The sequence below is a fragment of the Gavialis gangeticus genome, unplaced genomic scaffold, assembly GCF_001723915.1.
Source record: "Gavialis gangeticus isolate Ggan-Ray unplaced genomic scaffold, GavGan_comp1, whole genome shotgun sequence".
NCBI lineage: Eukaryota > Metazoa > Chordata > Crocodylia > Gavialidae > Gavialis > Gavialis gangeticus.
The window spans coordinates 27,737,328-27,758,974 of NW_017729008.1; the positions used below are offsets into that span (position 1 = coordinate 27,737,328).

The 21,647-nt window shown below is 41.8% G+C and overlaps 1 protein-coding gene across 1 annotated transcript in view; it reads right to left on the minus strand.

Annotated features, from left to right (window-relative positions):
* SEMA3D (semaphorin 3D) overlaps positions 1–21,020 on the minus strand; it is a 245,719-nt gene extending 224,699 nt beyond the window's left edge. The window contains exon 1 of the mRNA XM_019509509.1: positions 20,913–21,020. The gene's annotated coding sequence lies outside the window, so the exon portion shown is untranslated. The remainder of the gene's footprint in view (positions 1–20,912) is intronic.
* Between the last annotated feature and the right edge of the window lie 627 nt (positions 21,021–21,647).

A 21,647-nucleotide genomic window follows, 5' to 3' on the forward strand; every position in this document is an offset into this window, starting at 1 on the left:
AAGTCTATATCAAGAATGACATGGAGGGATGATTATTCATTGCATCCTATTATCACCCTAGGGCTCTGTTTACTACCCGCCACAATTACTTATTTTTCTATTATTTGTCTTCAAGTAAGATTTGAACAAATAAATGCCTCTCCCCCCACACCCTACATGCACCCACAAAGCAAAAAACAAACAACCCTCCGACAAATCAGACATGTCCTAAACAACAACTATAACAGAGGATTGGATCAACTACCTATAAGCATGCATGCAAATGCCTGTTTCTCAGCTCTGCTTTGTATGTGCAGTCCAAAAATGGGCTGGAAACTGCCATAGCTGGCCCTGCCCTGCTCCACTTAGCAAAGTGTTTCAAATCCAGGAAAACAGGCAACTGCTTCAGACTGGGCTAAGCTGTGTGGAATTTTTTCCTCCTTTTAAATGTTCCTTTTACTATTCCTTCCAAACAAAAAATGAAATAGGCTTAATCTGCAAGGTTTGAAATAAGACTTCAAAACAGCAGCAATAACTAGCCTAAAGTTATTAAGGACTTAAAGTTATTTTGAATTAATTTGTGGTTGTTGCTGCTTAAATAAACACCCTCGGTTTCCCCCCAGATGATAAAATTATAATAAAAGCATACACTAATGCATATAATGAAGACCAGATTTGGCTACCCTTATTCACACTGAGTTCTACTGAGGTCAGGGCCTGATAATGTGTTGGGCACTGTAAGACAGTAATTAGTGTCAGCCCCTACCCCAAAAAGCTTACAGTCTAAATAGACAAGACAGATGGTGGGACAGGAAACAGAAAGAGAGATTTGAAGACATTTTTTTTTTTTAGGTCACCAGCAGAAGCAGAAACAGAACCCAAGTCTCAAGACACTGTTCAGTGCCTACTGCATTGGGCCTACACTACCTCTTCATGGGTAGTTTCAATGGAAACAATAAGGTTACACACCAAGTTAAAAAAAATAATAATAATAGCATCAGTAAGGTGGCAGACCCACAATGAAAATGGAAACTGCAAAAAATAAATAAATACAAATAAAAGACAATTTAAGGGTTTCACGCAACTATATGAGAGCTGAAACAAATTCTTATGTGCCCTTTGGAATCTAAAACTGATTTTTAAAAAGGTCAGTCCTAAGGTAAATCCCCTCCTCATTTTCACTTCCCCTGCCATGGAATCTCTTTCTTTTGAAGCTGCTGACAGATCCTTAAACACAGCAAAGCTGGCAGGTGCTGCAATGAAAGCAAATACGGTCTTGCAGACCCTTAACACAAGGTGTGTTTTTGAAATAGGACTCTGTCTATGTCTGTATGCTCCGAGTGCACATTCCAGTACTCAGAGTGGACTGCAGTTAAAAAAAAAGTATCACTGCTTGTGACACACATGAGATTATGGGCCACATTGCTTTTCGGTCTCCCCAGTCAGATGCTCAAGGGTAGGGCCTAATCCTCATTCCATTAAAAGAAATAGCATAACTGGTCCCCTCTTTCAGCTCTAGAGCTATATATATTGCCTGAAACAGGGTGGTCTGCTTCTGTTGCTAAATCAATTCTTTGGAAGAGTTTTTCTTCTTTTTCTTTCCTTAAACTTTGTCATGCCTCTCGAAGGAAAGGGAACTCGGAACTTTTTATGGCACAGATTTGTCATCAACACGTTAGTTTTGTTTTAACAATCCACGAGAAAGAACTTTTGCAATTTCTTTCCTCTTTCCTACCCCAAAGACCCTGAGTATATTTCTCTTTAATTGTATTACTCTCCTCCTGCACTGGGAATCCCCCCGCCCTAAGCATTAGTTAAATGAATGGGGAGTAATTGTTATTGCCTCTCTCTTTCTTGCCTTGCAGCAGTTTTTTTTTTATCCTTCTAAGACTTTTTGAGAAAAGAAGAGGACTGTCCTTTTCTTTATTTCATTTATTTAAAAGGAGTTTCCAATTCTTTGGAAATGAAGGACATTTATCTTTTTAGGTTTGGTGACAAACTTTACTGAAGAATGAGACCATTTGTCCAAACTCCTGCTTATAAAGAAGTTCAAAATAAAAGAAGCCCAGGGAGAGATGAGGGGACCTGACTTTCATCCAGGCTATGAGCTCACATTCATAGATACAGTAAACGTTTATCCAGGGGCTTAGCACTTTGGAAGGACAAGAGTTCCTGACACTCAGAGAAAAAGCCAGGATCTTTTGCTTACAAAGTAAAAGCCTAGATCAGTCACTTTTTCTTTTATTTCCCTTTAAGAAAGCCCATCCATAGCAATGCCTTCTATAGACAAGAATAGACTAGAATAATGGCTGGAAGAGAAATATAAGATCATAGAAAAGCCTTCCTCCTCCTGTTCCAGTAAGCAAACAATCAAGAAACCCCTTTCTTCAACCTAGTTGCACCCTGAAATGGCTGCTACAACCCAAATAGGTGCTAGGATATATACAAGAGGCAGATAAGGTTCTTTGAGTAAATCTGGTATCTTTTATTAGATGGTGCAGCAGCAAGCAGCTAGGGAGATGTATTCAATTATAGTGTTGCAAATTCACAGGGAATTTACAGCAGTGGAAAATATGGTGAGAAGGGGGAGCCAACAGGTATTCCAACCCCCTGGAAGGTGGGCAACAAAGTTGTGTCAAAGGCAAGGTTTCCAACCAGGGGGCAACCAGGAGCTGCACCCCCCTACCCCCATGGCAGGAAAGCTGTTTCAAGTTGATGCACGTGCATCAGCTGGTTCTGGCTGCAGGGAAGAGGCAGCCTCCCTGCTGCCTGGGCATGGAGGGGGCATCGTCCATACCCCTACCAGTAGGGTTACCATATGTCCGGGTTATCCTGGACATGTCCTCTTTTTTGGCCTCTTGTGTCCAGGCAGGTTTTTGAAATGTGAGCAGATGTTCGAGTTTTTGCTTTGCCTCTGCTTTCCTGGGTTGACTGATTGGGGCTGGGAGCAGAGAGCAAGGTGATTGGCTGTTGGGGGTCATGTGGTCTGTGTGCAGCCCTGGCCAACTGCTCGTGTGTGCGTGCGTGTGTGCATGCACACGCTGCACAGATAGCAAGGCTGGAAGGGGCAGAGGCTGCAGGTCAGGAGTGAGGGCCACTGGCAGGGCTGGGTTGGCAGGGGTCTGCGAGTCAGGAGCAAGGGGAACTGGCAGCACTGGGAGCCTAGGTGACATGTAAGTGGGGCACGGGGTGGCATGTGACCCCCCTCCCCCCCCAAGATTGACTGCTGCTGAAGCCACTGCCAGCTTCTGTGGGCGGTTGCCGCTGACTGCGTGGGCGGTTGCTGCTCTCCGCCATGGTGCTCCCCATAGTTGCTGGAGGCACCATATACAATTAATGTAGTTTTAGATGTTAAATAAAACAGCCCAAGATCACAGCATGTCATTTCATCAGTCAGCTTCCTTGCATAACATGGATTTTAGCTAACAGTAGTTGCATGCAAAGCTTCTTCTACAGATGTCAACTTCCAATCTTACATTAGAGAATTGCTAGCTCATGAGTCACTCCCATTGGACTAGCTGGGAATGTCACTTCTACCACTCAATAGCTTGTTGCATGTAGTTTAGAGTCCAGAAGTTATTCAAGCCCCAACCTCCTACTCAGCAGGAAAAACAAAGACAGTAACTGAGCTTTGAGCTGGTGATATTTGCCTATTTCATCAAAGACTGTGGAGGAGAAAAATATTGAAGAGACTTTATAAATATGGTAAAGCAATTTAACTACATGGTCTTCCTGGTATGCCTGAGGCTACTGCATTGCCAAGTTCCCTGGCTCACAGCATTGGCAACCAAGTGAACGGGAAAGGTTTTGGACATGGGTCTGCTTGTGGGAACCTACCAGAGATGCTACTTTCTATGCACCTGCTGCCACAAGAATCCTAGTAGTAGCTCCTCATTTGGAGACATGGGGTTGAAAAGAATTAAAGGAACGTGGCAACTCTTGAAACCACAACTCCACAAAAGCTCTAGGTTCAAAGTTTTAAGAAACTGCTGCTGCTAAATAAGAACGTTCCCCAAATGATAAGACTGCTGAGAACATTTCATCAGTAATCCAAAACACTGTCTACAATTTTATCAACTCATATGGGAAAGCAATGGTTAGCTGCAAAAAGGAAAGAACTATAGAACAGCAAGTCACTCTTGGTGCTCTAAGCTATGTCAGCCCTGCCCCCAGTATTTTGGGGGAGATTGTGAGCTTCCCACCTACTCCTGCTCATAAAATACCAAATCCACAAACGTGCCATTCCTGCACTCGGTTCTTGAAACATGATTCAGGGTGCCAGAGAGAAGCTGTGGACTATGTCCACCCAGTGGATTCACTACTGCATTTGCAAATGTGAAGAGCGCCAAGAAGCACAAGCAGGTAGAGTGCATTTTGAGCCCATTCTTCATCCAGAATGAAAAGGATGCAGCATAGACACAGCCTCAGTTTTCTACCCAGAAAGTGGGAATACTACTGTCCTCTTGATTCCTTTATACATCTGTACTATCTATTTAAATTGCAAGTTTTTCAGAGCAAGTTTAACTCAGCCTTTTTCCATATATTTGTGTGTAGCACAAGAGGGGCCCCAAGGCTAGCTGGGCCACTAGGTACCTTTAAGTATTTATAACCAACCACCAGCTCCATTGTGCATTGTCACTATAGTCATCCAAAATGTCTTGGTGTGTCACCAAGATAAATGCTTAATCTGATCCTAGTGGAGCTGCATGAACAAAATCAAAGCTATGTAAGAAGAGAGGAAGCTGCTGCAAAACCCCAGTGCAAAAAAAAAAAATACATGGAAAACACTTTACTGTTATCCAGTGCAATTGCTTCATTCCAAAAAAAAGTCTTTAAAAGCTTGGAAAACCTCCAAAACTAACCTGATAAACTCTCGGGCATCACAGAAGATGTATTCTTTTCCATAGTTGTAAGTCATCTCTGGAATACTTCCCAAATTTCAATAAATATAGATTTCCCCTCCCCACCGCAACGTGCATGCATGCACGCACGCACACATATGGCCTCATATCTTTCTTGGGTTTTTAGCTCTACAAAAATCTGGGTAGGCAATTGCATGAAACAGTCATCATCAGACAACAGATTAGTTTCCTACTAAGACACCACTTGGGTCTGGAGAACTACCTATAGTTTGTTTGATGGATGTTACATCATTAAAGTATTATTCCATAGCATTTGTTATTGGGGAAGTAATGAAAGGCCCCAATCAGGGGTGGGACCTTATTGTACTACAGAGATGACCAGGACAGTCGCTCCCCCTGAGAATATAATGAACTGAATGACATGAATGCAATAATTGTGGGGAGCAAAAGGTACTATGAATAATGTAATGAACAGCCATCAAAGACACCAGCTGCTGAGCTATCTCAGCTATGTAGATGCAACCTTGTGTCCTTATTAATGTCAGCTGGGTCTTCCCTATGCCCTCTCTATTGTGTTTTACAGCCACCTGTTGCTACTTATCCCCATACAGAGGCCTTCAAATGAGTAACTTTGCATTGACTTTAAACAAGCATTTGCAGAACCAGATGCTTGGAATCTAAAAGCTCAATTCACAAGGACTTTATGCCTAAAATAGCACTTTGGTACCAAAGTACCATAGGCACTTAAATTTCTGCCACTGAGTTCACAATCAACCGTCAAGTCCTGACAATGTGGAGTATCTCAGCATGTAGCTTACACATAGGCCCCATCAAAATTCATAAATAAATGCTCCCTAATTATCTTGTGTGTGATCATACTGTGACCACATTAACCCCACTTAACAAATGGCCAAAGGAGGTGCTGATAGCAGCTCTTTTAACCAAGACCCCTCCAACTGAAATACTGGGATCTGGGATACTAACACTCAAGTCCTTCCTCCGCCCGAAAGAGTTTGAACTCACATATCCCTGCCTCAAGTAAGTGTGCTAATCCCTTGGTCTATAAAGTATCTCTATTTTTGGAGAAATACATTTTCCCCCATTAATCAGCTTTAGCAAGTGTGGCTGAAAGCAACTGTTACCTGAAAGCCTAAAACCTTTATCTGGGTGGAGGGATAGGAGAGTTCAAATCCCCCCAGATAAAGAAAGGACTTAAACCTGATCCTCTTTCCTGTTGTAAGCTCTGGGCTACAAGATAAAAGGTGGGAGCACTTAGGCATTTATGCCAGGAGAGGCATCATGGCTGTGGATCATGTATGAAGATAAGGACCTTAGCCCCCTGGGCTGAGATTACATCCTTCTTGCCAGAGCATTTCCTACTGGCTAGCTGAGGTGGTTGACCTCTGTGAATCCCATTGCCTCCCCAAGCATAGCATCAGGAACCCTATTCGTGCCTCATAGGATGATGTAAATTCCATTCGGCAGCAAAGTGCCTAAAAGTCGGGCATTGTGATTCCAGCCCTAAATGGCGAGAGGCAGGGACTAGCCCCAGTTTTATATATATATGACTCAACAGAGCGTGGGCCTCTGGGAACTACAAAAAATAAAAAGTGGTGTCCAAATTGTGTGTGACAACTCGGGGCATTTATTAATGCCCCTCTTCCTTTCATTTCTACCCAGGAGAACTTTTACAATCTTTTCTCCAATGCCTGACGAAGGGTGTTTGTGCCCGAAAGCTTGCAATTAAAGAAAATATTTTTGCAAAAATTTTGTTGGTCTAATAAAGAGTATCATCTATACTAGGAGTTCTGATTGCCTTTTCCCCTAGACCAATATGGCTACAACCTGGATACCTCTTCCTAAAATACATTCTTAAAAGGATGTTCTCCTTGCCTGAATTTCTTGCAAGATAGCATCTTTCTATTATTATATTTTGGAGCTTAATCGGATGGGATGTATTTTTACAGTTGTGCGACAATCAGAAATCCAATCTGTATACTGAGGATCCCCTGCTCTCTCCTAACCTTTAGCTATGAGGAAAGCCAGCAGGAGACTAAGTTAATGTGGGTATAGAAACATCATGCTGAAGGGAGCGTATGCTTGCAGAGCCAGTAAAGTGAATGACCACAAACAGCTGTGATGGGAGAGTGGCTGTGGAGCCAGCTAGGAGGGCATGAAGTCCACTGGGGGTGGAATGGGTAGTTTCCATAACAACAGGGACAAGACATTAAAAGCAGGCATTTACTTTGAAGACTACAAACAAAAGGAGTAAACTAGACAAAAAAGAGAGAGAGAGAGAGATGTTCTTCTCACAGGATAAAGAATGTAAAAATACCAGTGAGAAATCAATCACTAGGTCACGCCTATGTCGTTAACAGGATGGAGTAATTAAGCTCATCTTCCTTTGAAATGTAGAATCAGGCACTTGCATGGGTTATAAGGGACCTCAGATGGGTTACCCTCCCACCATTATTGCTAATGCTTCAAAGACCCCCCTATCCTCCAGCTGCTCTGCACATGGACCTCCCAGCTTCAAGCTTAATGGAGAGCGCCAAGCATCCTTTACTTCTCCTTTGACATTTACTTTCCTTAAATCTCTTTTTTCTCCAAGGTGCTGATAATTGTTTCTTCTGAGCCCTCACAAAGAAGGTGACTGTTGCTCATGGCAAAGTATCAGTAAACAATTTTGACTGCCAGGTTTTTTAATCCACTTTCCTTATTACAATATTTAAGGCCAGATTTTCAAAACAGATTGGCTTCCATTTAGGCCCAGATTTTTTGAGGCACGTAGGTGTTTAATGTTCTTTAAGTTACGTTAATGCCATTAAGCTTGGAAGATCTGTGCTGTAACGTTTGAAATAGTTTCTTACTCCAGTCCCTTAACACCCCTACCAGGTTCTTATAATATATGGATGTGAACTGTTTGTACCTTAATTCATATAATTCATCTCTTCCAATATGGCAAGACTTCTCCTAAACTTAAAATAACTAATGTTTTTTTTTCCCAGTTCAGTTTTAAAATCACAGCTGAAAAAGCCTCCCTCACTATTCTTGGAAGAACAATCCCCAAGATAAATGGCAGGTAGATTTTTTTTTTTTTCCCTTTATAGCCAGACTAAATCTTTCTTCTTTTGTTTCATGCTGTTAGACTAGCTATACTGTCTTTTTACTGCCTCAGGTACTTATGCGATTTCCATTAACATAGGGCTGGAGTACCGCACAATCTCCTAGTATGTTTATCCCCACAACCCCCTTGGATGGAAGGGACTGTACAGATGCAAGACTGGGGCACAAAGAAGTTAAGACCAGGATCAAAGTATCAAATACCTAATTCTCTTCAGGGAAAGGAAAAAAGGAAAAAATAGCTTTTGGTGGTCTGGGCTTAACTTCTGAAATTCACAAAGGATGGCTGTAGCAGAACAAGGGACAGAAGCTGGCATCTTGCGTGCTGAGCCATCTTTCCACTGTCCTAAATAATTCTCCTACTTTAGTGCTGACTTTAGTGAGAACTATACATGGGCTTCCAAAATAAGCAATAAAAGAAATTAATGAAAGGCAAGTTGCATTCATTTTATAAATGAGGCTCTATTAATTTTAGCTCGGATGCCGTTATCAGGCCTTAGTATGCACAATTTCCCTACAGGGAGGCAGAAAAGCAAGTTGTCCTTGAGACAAAATTATCGCCTATGTTGAACAAAGAGGTCCCTCTCTGTGACAGTCTCACTATCAAGCCAAGTGAGAATATGAGCACTATCTGTATTGCACTAGATGTGCTACTTTCTCATACTAAGCCAGTATCCTTGATCTTCAAACTATCCAAAATAATCCCATCCCATTTTCAAGCCACCAAAGCCAATCAATTCTTTGGTTCTCAAAAATTGTATGCATACTGAACAGATCTATATAAATGAACTCCTGAAATAATTTTAACTGGGGTAACTTTCATTTTAAGATTGTAAACATGTTCTGCATATATTAATTTACTAAATTCCCAGTTTAAGGCTAGAATGGACTATTATCATGTACTGTGACCTCCTGTATTAAACAGGCCATAGAATTTCATCCAGATTTTCCACTATTGAATCTAGAAACTTCTATCTAACAAAAGCATGTCTTCTAGATATTCCTTGATCTGAAGTTAGAAAGAGATGAAGAATCTATCAATTCCCTCTGCAAAATTGTTTGACAAAGACAAAGCATAGCCAGAGTCCCAAAGCATAGCCAGTGTCGCAAGTCCCAATCCAATGTCCTGTCCACTAGACTGTACTGCCACCTCCCTGTCTACAAAAAGAGAAAGGACAAATCAACCACCCTAGATTAAAAATTGTTATTTTATTTTCCAGCAGTCCTCAAAACAAGTAAATATCACGTGCCTAAGGCAATGTGACACAGTAGATGCCAGAGTGGTCTGGTTTAGTTACGTGGATTAGGCTGATAGTCAGTCTGACCAGACAATTGCTGATGAAGTGAACTACTGTCCAGATCTCCTATCAGAAAGACATGTTGGTAGAGTGACAGGTACTAACATACACAAAGCTTACTGCATTGTCAATCAATATATATCTGCCTCTGTTACTGTTTGATATTTATGAAGACCTCCATCTATTGCTTACATCTTCCCTAGCTTCCTCTCTTCCCCTTTCTTCTACAGACACATAATATGCAGTGATAAGGTGAAAACACAGGTCAAAAAGGTTTCCGCTTTCATATATCAGATGTGCCAATCAAAAAAGAAGAACGAAAACAAATAGATAACAAAGATAATACAGGTCTTTCTGCAAGTTCTGTGGTATTCTTTGTGTGTTGCCACAAAAGGATATGCAATTATCTGCCAGTCTTTGTGTAGCAAAGCTAACAATGTTACTCCTCCTCAAAGAACCTTGTCTAAGCATATGTGATATCTTTTATTGGCACTCATGCTTAGAGTCACTATTCCTCTGTTACATTGGCTTTATGTACCAAGACATTAAAGTATTTGAGTACAGTACTTGTTATGAAGACCAACAATTTTAACAACACAGTATATTTTTTCTTATCTTATAAATCCCAAATAGAAAACAAGTCTAGCAAGCCGATTTACTTCTCATCTGTTTAACTGTGCTTTTTAAATCTTTTTCCTTAACACTTTCTCTTTACTTAATTCAAGTATTTAAACCCAGACAAAATTAATGTTTCTTTTTAAAGGAACAGGTTGAGAACATGCCTAACCATCTGCAGAAAGGAACTGGGGGATAAAGTGACCCACTTCTACCAATTCTTAGACACTCCCCTGTGTGGGGACAAAACTTTTGCCCAATAAATCTTTAATATAAAACATTCATTAGGGCTAGGGACAGAAGTTATCCATAAACCTGGTATAAGTGATTGGAAACTGGCTCAAACCTGTAACACAACAGAAGTTTAGTGCACATAACCTGCTTTCAAAATGGCCCAAACTGGTTTAAGATAAACCTAGATGGCTATAGTATCAGATTTAATTGATTTACTGAACTTCTGTCCCAGATCCCTTCCAAATTCAAGTTAACTGACAGTCCTCCAGCATCCCAGGATGCTTCACATTTCCGCTGCAAACCTCCCCTTGCAGGATGGGCAGGTTAGCTTTAGCCCAAGCTGCCTGCTCCAGCTGAGCAGGGAGGCATGCTGTACTGCCCCCCAGCTTCTGGCTGGGGTCACTGCAGGTAGGTGTCTACATTTCTCGAATCAAATGTGAATGTCTGCTCACTTGCTTATCAGTCAATTTATGCAGCTTAAACTAACCTGCAAAGATTGAACTGATTCAGCCTCAGGCTTTTTGACTCTCTGTATTTAGCTTAGAGAAGGCACCAGAAGCCAAACATCTCCCAGATGACTGCCTTAACCACTAGAAACCAACCTCCCCTTCTACCCACCCTGTCCCAGGGATGTTTTATTATGGTGTTCCACGCAAAATGGAATTTCAAAAGGTGAGTTGACAACAGCCCTATCCCAGACTACCCTCTATCCTGCTGATTAGATCACTCTCATGGGAGGTGGGAGCAAAAGGTTCAAAACACCTGAGGCAGAGGCACAATTCCATACATAAAGTGTCTTCCAGACCCCACATAAGTGCTCGAATCCCCAGGGTACCATTTCTCCCTCTCCCTTTCTTTTTAAAAAAAGGATTAATCTGGTTTAAGCCCCTACCATGTTGGTGAATCCCTAGCCAAGATGTATCCCCTCAGCCCAATGCTAGACATCGGAGTCTGAGAGGCAGAGTTTAGCATTGCCTTCCCTCAACTTCCTTTTAGCTAACGGAGGCAGTTTCTCACTCCGTGGGTAGGCTCATGTGAATCTCATTCTTAAGCAGCAGTGTCTTAAAGCTAGGGATAGCAATGCTTGCCACAGAAGCCTAGCAGACAGCTCTACACCCAGGCAGCCACAACACATGGGGCAGCAGGATCAGCTGCTGCTGTGTTAATTGCAACAGGTGCTGCTGCAGTGATAGTTATTTTGCCCCCTCCTCTCCAAGGCCACACCAGGGTTGCTACCCTGGTCACCCCCCACCCCCAAGTTACAAAACCATTCAGCATTGCAAAGTCTAATTCTCCTTTGCAAATGTAGTGAAAAAAAAAAAGCGTGTCCAGTCTATAAGAAGCAATCAAAAATTTGATAGTCCTCATGAAACCGTTAAAGTGGGGATGCCACTGGACACTTCTCTAGATGTAGGGCAGTCTCCCTCTGGTATAAATAAAATAGTGCTACTAACTTCAATTAAGCTACTGTGATTTACTCCAGCTGAGGTTGTGACTTGTAAAATCCTGAATACTTTGCAAATATGGCTATGTTATTATTCCCACTGCAGGCACAGAGAGTTGTTGTTCTATCTAATCTTTCCTTGCAGCAATCTTACCTATTCCTGCTCTGGCATGTCTTCATAAGGCTTTTTTTCCCCCACCCCAGCTCTGAGTTATATTTATGGTGTATATCTCAGCTTATGCAAAACTAAGAACTACCCACACATATGGATTTTTAACAGTACAATCATTATTAAGCCACTCTCCTGCTCTCATTTTAATAGGATGCCACACAGGAAGTTTCTTTCTATTAGGCCATAAGTATTAACTTAAACTCCTACAGATTTCAAACTTCAATTGACTTCTATTGTGAAACATTTGAAAAAAATATCCATTTAGGAAATTATTCTTATCATGTATTATTATTATTTTCCAAAGAGAAGTGGTTGGGACAATTTAGGGAGTTTCTTCTGTGCCTTTCTCATTTGAGGTTTTCGCATATACATGTTTGTTCCTGAGTAATGTATTTGACCCTATTACTTAATACCCAACTTCTCTAAAAACTTCCTTTTATTGGAGGAGATAACATAAATCTTTGCCAGTTAAGCCTCCTAACTTTTCTGAAACCAGAGCAGCGTTGTTATGCCCATTTTATAGAAGATGAAACAGAGAAACATGTTTTGCTTTGTGCTGGGGAGTGCATGGAGTTTCTGATTCTTTTCCTTGATCATTTAGCTTTTGCTTCTAGTTAAATGAGAACTGGGGGATAGCTCCCCCAAATCAAACTGCTGCCTAGAATTCATGTGCATCTCAATGGATGGATGCTTTCCAGTGCACCATGTCAGGGCTCCTAATCTCTTTGCAATATTCTTCCTCAGAATAAGATGTAGTCCTTGACACTGTACACCTTGGAAATATATTTCGTAGTCAGTGGAGGCTTCTGAATTAGCAGCAAGACGGTTTTATTATTACTATGCTTATTTTATTATTTCATTTGGGATTTTTTATTATTTTACTTTTAATTATTGCTATTTAAAATGTATTTAAGTATTAGCCTGCATTTCATTTTTTAACATGTTCAATTTGTATCTTAATTGCTGCAACAGGGCACTCTTTTCCCCCAAACTATTCAATGCATTGGTGCTAATATCACCTCTTTGTGTCATCGCTTCAATAGCTTTACCACTCCGGTCTTTGCCTCCCTTCAATGGCTTCCCCTTCTCTATCATATCAAACACTATGTATCCACTCTACTTACCTGTTCTAGCAATCAAAACATCAGTGTCCACCTTCTTAGCACCAGCATAACCTTCTTTCATCTCTAAGAAAGAGCTCCTACTAAAACCTCTAAAACCATTATTGTGTCCAGTTTCAAACCTCTCCTTAAGGTGCAACTCTCCAATAATGCCTGCAAAATTCTCCAACACCCAGACAGTAGGTGTGTTGAAACTACTGTTTGTTCTACCAAACATATTTAGCCTCCCTTGTCTCACCTTGTACCTGTGTTTCTGGTCTTCTTCAACTACCGTCTACATTATATGTTAAAAATGTTAAATTTTTGTCTTATTTTTATTGGCTAGACATACAGTGCTTGGTATAATGAGGCCCTGACCACTGGCAGGGATCTCCAGATGCTGCTGCCACAAAAATAATACATTAATATTTAAAAATCACTTGGATTATAAAGGACCTTCTTCTTGAACAGATGGTGAATTCCAAAGATTTTTGTATTTTGCAAACTTCCCTGCTAATAAGAACAAGCTTGAAGAAACGGAAAATGGATACAAATAAATATGCATGTAAATCTATTTCTCAACAGTTTCCATGAAACTTTAAAGAAGCTTTAATGAAAAAGAATAAATTAAACTCTGAGCACACTGTCCTATAGTAGCTTTAAAATAATATTTTTGTTTGTCATAAAGATTTTCAGGCCCTCATTATCAAAACATAAAAATTAAAAAAACTGAATAAAGAGCCAATATTGTATGAAAAACTGAAAATTCAGAGACTAGTCACTGGAAAGTTGTAATAAAGACAGCAGAAATATAGGCTGTCAAAAAACACAGGGTAAAATCAGAGACTGTCATCAGATAAAAGGCCAGATTCTATTCCACTTGGGTGTGTAAGTGGACCCTAGGTGCCTTACGTGATTCCACTCATCCTGCCCAAGTCCCTTAAGAAGAGTTAATAAAAAAGTAGGGTGGGTTTTCTTATACTTGATGTTTTCTTGTGAGTAGATACATTAATGGATTTTTAGGGACTTGAACGGGGTGGAACAGAATTATACCCAACTGCCTAAATCTACTTAGACACTCAGTAGGTGGAATACGGTATGGCCTCAAACAGCCATGTCATTTTTCTGTTTTGTTTGGAGAAGAGTGCACTTGCATCACGATGCAAGTACCTGCCACTGCCAATATCCTTCATTTTTTTTGATGGGTCCACAGAGTTGCTTTGGCTTCAAAGCATAGTATAACTGGATTTTTTTCTGTATTATAATGCATGTCCAGTAATCATAAAAAGCTGCAAAGCTTTTATAATCCCAAAGAGAAAAAACCTACATGTACAAAACAATGTATTTCTTCGTTTTCTTTGGCAGAGAGTCTGACATTTAATTTTAGAGTAGCATACATTGTTTTTAAATCTTCTTTTGGGGGGAAGCAACAATTTGTCTTGTGGAGAGAGAGAATTCTTTGCATTCTCTTTTCATTAAATCGGGAAATTATGGTTTTTTATTTAAAAAAAAAAAAGCAGAATTACATAGAGTCTGTCACTGATAAGCTCCAGTATATATTACAAGCTAGGTAGGCACATACCATTGGATTAGCCTTTTTCCAACCCAGGAGTACCCACAAGGCAGTGGAGGTCTTGAGGCACTTGATACTCACCATATTCTGGAGTTTGCAACCTTGTGGTTGCAACCCCACCACGAGTATCCCCACCACGTTGCCACTACGCCCTCCAGTCTGATGCAATTTACAGTCATACCCAGGACTAAGGAATATTTGGGTACACACATTTTGAAAACCATACTCAGTATTTTAGGAACCTCACCTTACACTAGTTTTCAGGAAAATCCATTCAGGAACAATACCCGTAACAAGAGTAACACTTAAGCTTAAGCTCTGTTAAGTTGGGCTGAAGTCAATAATTACGGATAGCTAAGAACAAGCTTACATCTGGGAAGTTAGGCTAGTACAAGTCTACTGATATTGGGCATTCTGCAGTGAATTGAGTTCAGAGCTATTTGGAATGAGATGAGATCAGAAGCAAGTCTGCAGTATCTGGAATGTTTTTGGAATGGGATATTCCAGGAAAATGGGTAATTTCCTCCTCCCCTCTCCAAAAAAACAACCCATCACATTGAATTGTAAAAATAAAGTGTTTTACAGATTGTCTTTTTTTTTGTACAACATCTGCTTCCTGCAAGAATCCTGATTCACTGACCAACTTGATTGGAAATGATTTAATTCTGTGGGTTTTTTTCTATTTTAAAAGTGACCACATCAAGACAGCAAACTCACAAACGTTCTTCTTCTTTGTACACGCACATGAAAAATGTTAAAGATGCACAAGAGGACAAATATTGCTGAAAACAGAATAATATAGATAGTACATTGTATGCAAAATTCCTCATCATTAGATTACATAGATTATATGTGAAGGTCCTCACCATTTAATCCCCTAAACATAATTTAATTCCAAAGGATGAAAAAGTTCCTCTGTATCCACATAAATCCTGAACCACATGAGAGTAAAGGTTGTAGAGTCTTTATTCCTTAAATAGGGCTAATTTACTGTTATTCTTGACAAGGGTTTGATTAGTGAAGTCCATTACAAGGTAGCAGTATCAGGGAAACTCCATATTTTAATCAGATTTTCCAGTTGGGTTGGAAAGGTTGAAGGGTGGTGCAATAATTTACTAAAGGTCACATCTAACACTCTAGATATTAACACCACACCCCCTCAGCATGATAGCTGAACTGAGGCAATGATTCAACCCAGATGGCAATCCTGGTTTCTTTTGGATTTCAGTTTTTTGCCCAGTAGACCATACTGCAATTGCCAATTGCCTCAATGCATTATTTGGGTATTTCTACAAAAATCTATATTATCCTAAATTGAGCCACAATACAAATTGGATTTTTGGACTAGACATTGGCTACTGACTCCTTCTGGGTGCACTCCATGGTATGCCTGATCCATCTCTGCAGAGCACAACAGAATTTAGGGACTGTTATTGTAGATAATTAGAGTGTTTGTGCAGTTTGCTGTCTGAAAAGAAAAATACAGGAGGGTAGTTTCAGACAAAATGCAGAAGGATGGAAGCTGAAATAGGAAAACACAAAAGGGTCCATATAGGGCTTTACAGCTACCCTATTACCACATCAGAAAAAGAGGACACCTGTTGTGTGTGGGGAGGTGGGGGAGGACAGTGACATGCCAGTGCCCTGCCCATTCAGTCGCCCCTCCCTGCCAAGCCATAGCCTCCCTCCCCCTGCCCCTGCCCTGCTGCTGCCTCTCACTCCTGACCCACTGACTCCATCCTGCTCCTGCTCCTGACTCCCAAACTGCAGTACCATGCCCACCCTGGGCCATTATGATGCCCGTCACTTCTGATCCGATGCCCCCTGACACTGCCAGTGCCCCTCACTCCCAACCCAGAGTTGCTCGCTCCTCCTGATGCCCCTCACTCCTGATCAGCAGCCCCCTGCCCCCTCAGCCCTGCTGGAGGGGCCCCAGCTGTCCCTGTCCTGACCAGGTCAGAGCACAGTGGCTCCAATTCATGCAGGCAGCAATGCAGTGTGTCTGTCCCCAGCACAGGCTGGAGGGAAGAGGATGGGGAGCTTGTGGCACCCCCTGCACTGGGATGGGGCTGCCGCACCACACCAGGCAGCCTGGCCACAGTCTCCCTCCCTGCTTCTTCCCTCATCCCCCGGCAGTGTCTCCTGGCCGCTACACCCCTGCGAGCAAAGTAAAATCTTGGACATTTGGTCAGCTTTGAAAAACCCACCTGGACGGAGATCAGAGGGTTCAAAAAGAGGATATGTCCAGGAAAACCCAGATGTATGGTAACCCTAGCTAATTTAAACACTTATTCATTGCCACTACTATATACATAAATAGAGAGAGAGAGAGAGTACAAAGCCCAGAGTGAGATGTCAGATCTTTTACAAAGTATGACTAAGGTACAGCACTAAAAAAGAACAAAACAGCACACCATGGAAAAAAGGTTATTTCACGAATAAATTAAATGGAGTCATTGCTCTTCACACTTTGGATGCCTTGTCGGCATCTTTATTCTAAGCTTGTCTGTTGCCCATCTACAGCTGAGAAGATTCCACAAAGGAAGGAAAGCAAATAGTCAACACATTTACTGTATCTATTTAGATTGAACAGCTGTCATCCTGGGCCTAAAGTGTTCAACAAGGGTGAAAAAGACAAGAGGGTAAAACTTAACTCTTGTCTTTCACTGATTGTCTTTGACTGCTTTGGACTACCTTGCTACAAGAAAAGAACAGAGTTTTTTTTATCGTAAGGCGAGTCTTTAACCAGCTCCTAAGGATCCCCCCAGTAGGAAAACCTCACAAGGTGTATGGGTGGTATACAGTGATATTTTAATAATTACATTACCTTTGTGCAGCACCCCCAAGGGTTTGGAGGTGTACACCTTATGAGCAACATTATTTATATTTAATTTTCTAATTTGATTATTTTTAGAACATCACAAGTATTCTCCCTAAGGCCTTAACCCATTTAAATAAATTGAAAAATTCCAATTGAATTTACCAGGAGCAGTATCAAACAGTGAATGAACACAATCGCACACATAGGGAAATATTACCTCTGAAAAGCCACTGTGAATCAATTATAAGCCATGTAAATTAGGTCCATAAAGGAACTTGGGTGATATTACCTCTGAAAAACCACCGTGAATCAATTATAAGCCATGTAAGTTAGGTCCATAAAGGCACTCAGGTGTCATAACACTGTAAGCTGTAGCACCTAGGGGTACATGCAGATGTTTGCCACACTCGATCTACTTTAAATCAGTGATTGTAGATCAGGAGAAGTTGTACACACATTTTCTGGTGCCAGAAGCCATGCCAGGAACCCAATTTAAGTAACTCTGGGTGAGGAGAGGGGCAGACAGGATCAGGTTTTGATAGGTACAGGGTGGGAGGGGGGTGTTGGCAGGATCCAGGGGCCTGGTGTGTCTGCAGAAGGGGTTGCCAGGTCCACGGGGATTGACTGTGCAGGGGTGGGGATGTTCAGGGAGCTAAAAATAGTCTGGTCAGGGTTAGAGAGGGGTGTAGGAAGAGCAGAGCTCTGGAGCTGGGGCAAGTGGCTGGGCTTTTCCAGTCCCAGGGTTGTGCTCCAAGCATATGCAGGCATTCAGTAGACTGGGCTAACCTGTACCCAATCTAACTTAGTTCACCACCTCAGATGAACTAATTATGATCAAGCCATTCTTTTTTTTGCCCAGTTTAACCTCCCTGAATGTCTGCACAGATCCACACTTCGATTGATCTAACCCTAGTCAGGCTGCTTTAAATGTAATGTCTGCATGTACCCTAGGTGACCTGACACATAGTGGAATCCAGAATCCGAAGTTAAGCATTAGTGTCTCTAAGGGTTTGAGGAGCATTAGATGCCTCGGGATGGCATGAAGAATAAGTACACTAAGTAAGAAGCCAGCAAGAGAGTCACACTAAGCAGGGAGATGCCTAGACCCTATCTAGGTCAAATCCATATACTCAGCAGTATCACAAGGCTCTTTCCTATTTCTGGGATTCACAGTCCAAAGCCTCCACTTGAAGACAGATGCCAAAGCTTTTTCTTTCACATACTGGGCAAAGGTCAGTCTTTCCATTTATGACAGGAGGAACTGATGATGCCCTCCCTTTATAAGGGTGCAAACAAGCATTCACTGCATCCAGTCTAGGTGTAAGGGGAGGTTGGCAGGATCGGGCTGGGACAGGGGGGTGGGAGCAGAGCACAGCCTGTACAATCAGACATTCAGACTGACCTAACCCTGGTTACGCTGATCTACATATAATGCTCGTACATCTCCTAAGCAGTTAAAGCACATATCAGGAGTTGGGAGAACCTGGATGAATTCCATTTCTCTTCATGGGACACAACTTCAGTCTCAGGAAAATAACTTAGCTGCCATTCTGGAGCAAATGATGGCATGGCTTGGACCCTTCAGGCCTCCTGCTGAAGCTCTTCTACTTTTCATGCAATAGCTGGGCTAGACAGAGACCACCAAGGGAAGCATCTTTAGCCAAGGTATAGGGCCACTTACCTAGGTTGGGAGAGTCTTGTTTGGGTTCCAGGCCTTGCTCCAAAGGCTGTTTAAGCTTTTTCCCTAATGATGCAATGAATAAGAAACCTCTGGAGCAGGGATTGTAATGCAAGCCTCCTCTCTCCCAGGTGAGTGATCTGACAACTATATTACTGGTCTTTCTTGGTTTCTCTCTCTCTCTCAGACAATTCACTTGGAATCCTTTTCTGCACAGTGGAGTATCCTGCAAATCCTACCACTGCGTGCAAGTCAGTGGGTAGCACACCTTTTAGGGCAGTGGGGGATACAGGCTTGAATGCTCTCTGGTAAGGGAAGGAACCGCATCCGAGTCTCCCACAACATGGGTGATTGTAATAACCACTGAGCTACTGTGTAGCAAAATGGGAATCCTGTTGCTGGTTCCTCCTCTGATTGTCTTAAGCTGGCCATCACCACTATGCAGCCTGATTTCTTAGAAGCACCCTTATAATATGTAGCAATCAATGCCTGGCAAGAAAAGAATACCTAGTTTCTGGGTTCCCATAATGCTTAGAGAAGATACGGGAGCCAGGCTGCTCTGCCTTGTCAAGACAGATCGGACTAGGCCTCCTAGGACTTGGGTACCAATGTTCTGATTAAACCGCTTCTCAGGAATGTAGAATTACAGAAGCACAGAAAAGTAGGGCTGGGAGGGACCTTTGGAGGTCTAGTCCGAATTTCTGCCTGAGGCAGTATCACCCCTATCTAAACCATCTCACACAAACCCTGTCTAATCTATTACAAAAACTATCCCAACAATGCTGTTGCACAACCACCAAGCATAGCACCTTAACTTGCCGCAGGTAAAATAGGGGGGAAATGGCAGTCAGCATAGCCCTTTTCTGGATAGGATTCATAATCCTAATCACTTCCTCGTCTTCAGCTGAGCAAACTAACAGACCAAGATAAAGACATGCATCATATTTTACACATGTAATAACACAAGGTAGAAAATGAAGCTCTGTTTTGTGCTCATTGATTAACTGAAGGTTCTGATATAATCCATGCCTCTCTTCCCCTTGGCCAGATTGGTAATTAAGAGTAAGAGGGGGATACAATGTATTATTACAACTTAAGATCTAGTTTGCGTGTGCAATCAATCTAAAGGCAGAGCTATACAAATGAGCAGTCTGAGAGCTGCTCTGTAAGTAGACAAGGAAGTATTGTCTGGTACATGGTTTGACAAGTGTTTTGATCTCTATTGTTTTTGGAAAACTTTTCTTAGTTTAAATAAAAGTGAAGCATTTTTTTAAGGAAATCTAGGTTGCCGCTTTGTGATTCTTCAATACACAAAAAGCAATTACATCACACGCTGTGGAATGCTTCCTCTTTGGACACAGCAAATGCCATTTTCAATATTTATAAGAAACATGAACTTGAATAACTAAATGTGGGCACCAAGTATGCAAGTACCCAAAGCAATATACAGCTTGTTTTCAGTTTGAGAAAACTAGCAACCCCCTGCCACTGACCACCACAGGTCGACCATTAAAATGATGGATGCATTTAAGCAATATAGTTAGCCTGACCATACTCATTACTATAGTATCTGTATTTCTAGAAAAGGAGAATACTGGTCTCAAGAGCTGCAACTCCAGAGTTCAATTGCGTCCCACTCGCACTAAGTCTAAGAATGCCCCTGCCATCTTTACCTTCCCTTCTTCGCTGTTTCAAAATAATAATAATAACATTTAAAGAGGAACTAGTCCCACAAATGCTAAGAAAATGCCAGCAGATACCTAGTTTTGCCTATCTGTATGGCCTGCATTGTTGTAGTCTGATTAAACAAGCAATGGATCCACTTCTGTGATTTCTCAACTTCCAGGCAAGAGCAGGTAACGCAAACATCTAGCCACCTTTGCCTTCCGAGCCTGAATGGCCAAGTACCCGTTTACGCTGGATCATTTGGAGAAATTCAGCAGCCCAGAACAGAGCTCAATCTTATGCCCCTGGGGCCATAGGAAGATGCCTTAACCCCTCCAGCCCCCATACCTCGAGTGCATTCATCTGGATCACATCTACATCTTGCCAGGGAGGACAGGTGTTCTTCTTCGACTCCAGACCTACTATGACGATCTCCCTGGAAATATCTAGCTAAGCCTGAGTAACAATCAAAGACAAGAGGACTAGGCATGGACGTCATTTCCACCAAAGCAGGGTCTGAAGGTGAATGTACAGGCAGTCCTTGACTTAACGTTTCACACTTACAACGTTTCACACTTACAACCTTTATAAATTGACACCCTACTTCAACTTTATGACATCAGTTTTGACATTATAATGCTTGATCCAATGCGACGCCAGGCCAGGAAACAAGTTCTCCGTGTCACCCATCTCCCTGGAGAACGCCTGTCCAAACTTCCTCGGACACTTTCTTTAAGAAAGCAGACAGGACTCCAGGCAAACCTGCAGCCAGGACCCCTGAGAAGGCTCCAGCCAAGAGCCCTTCAAAAAGTCACCTCAAAGAAGTCCTTCCCAATCAATATGATTGCTATTTACAATATAAATACATTCATGTAGCTATATCACTCATCTATAATTGACGGAGTACAAAATTCTGGGTGTTTTTAGTGAAAAGAGGGTATCGGGCCTTCGTTCAGGAACCAATCCCCCCACTTACAGCGTTGTTTCTTGCGAGAAAATCGGTTCTGCGTTGCAACGTTTCGACTTACGACGCGGTTTTCAGGAACCGGTTGCGTCGCAAGCCCGAGGCCTGTCCCTGTACAG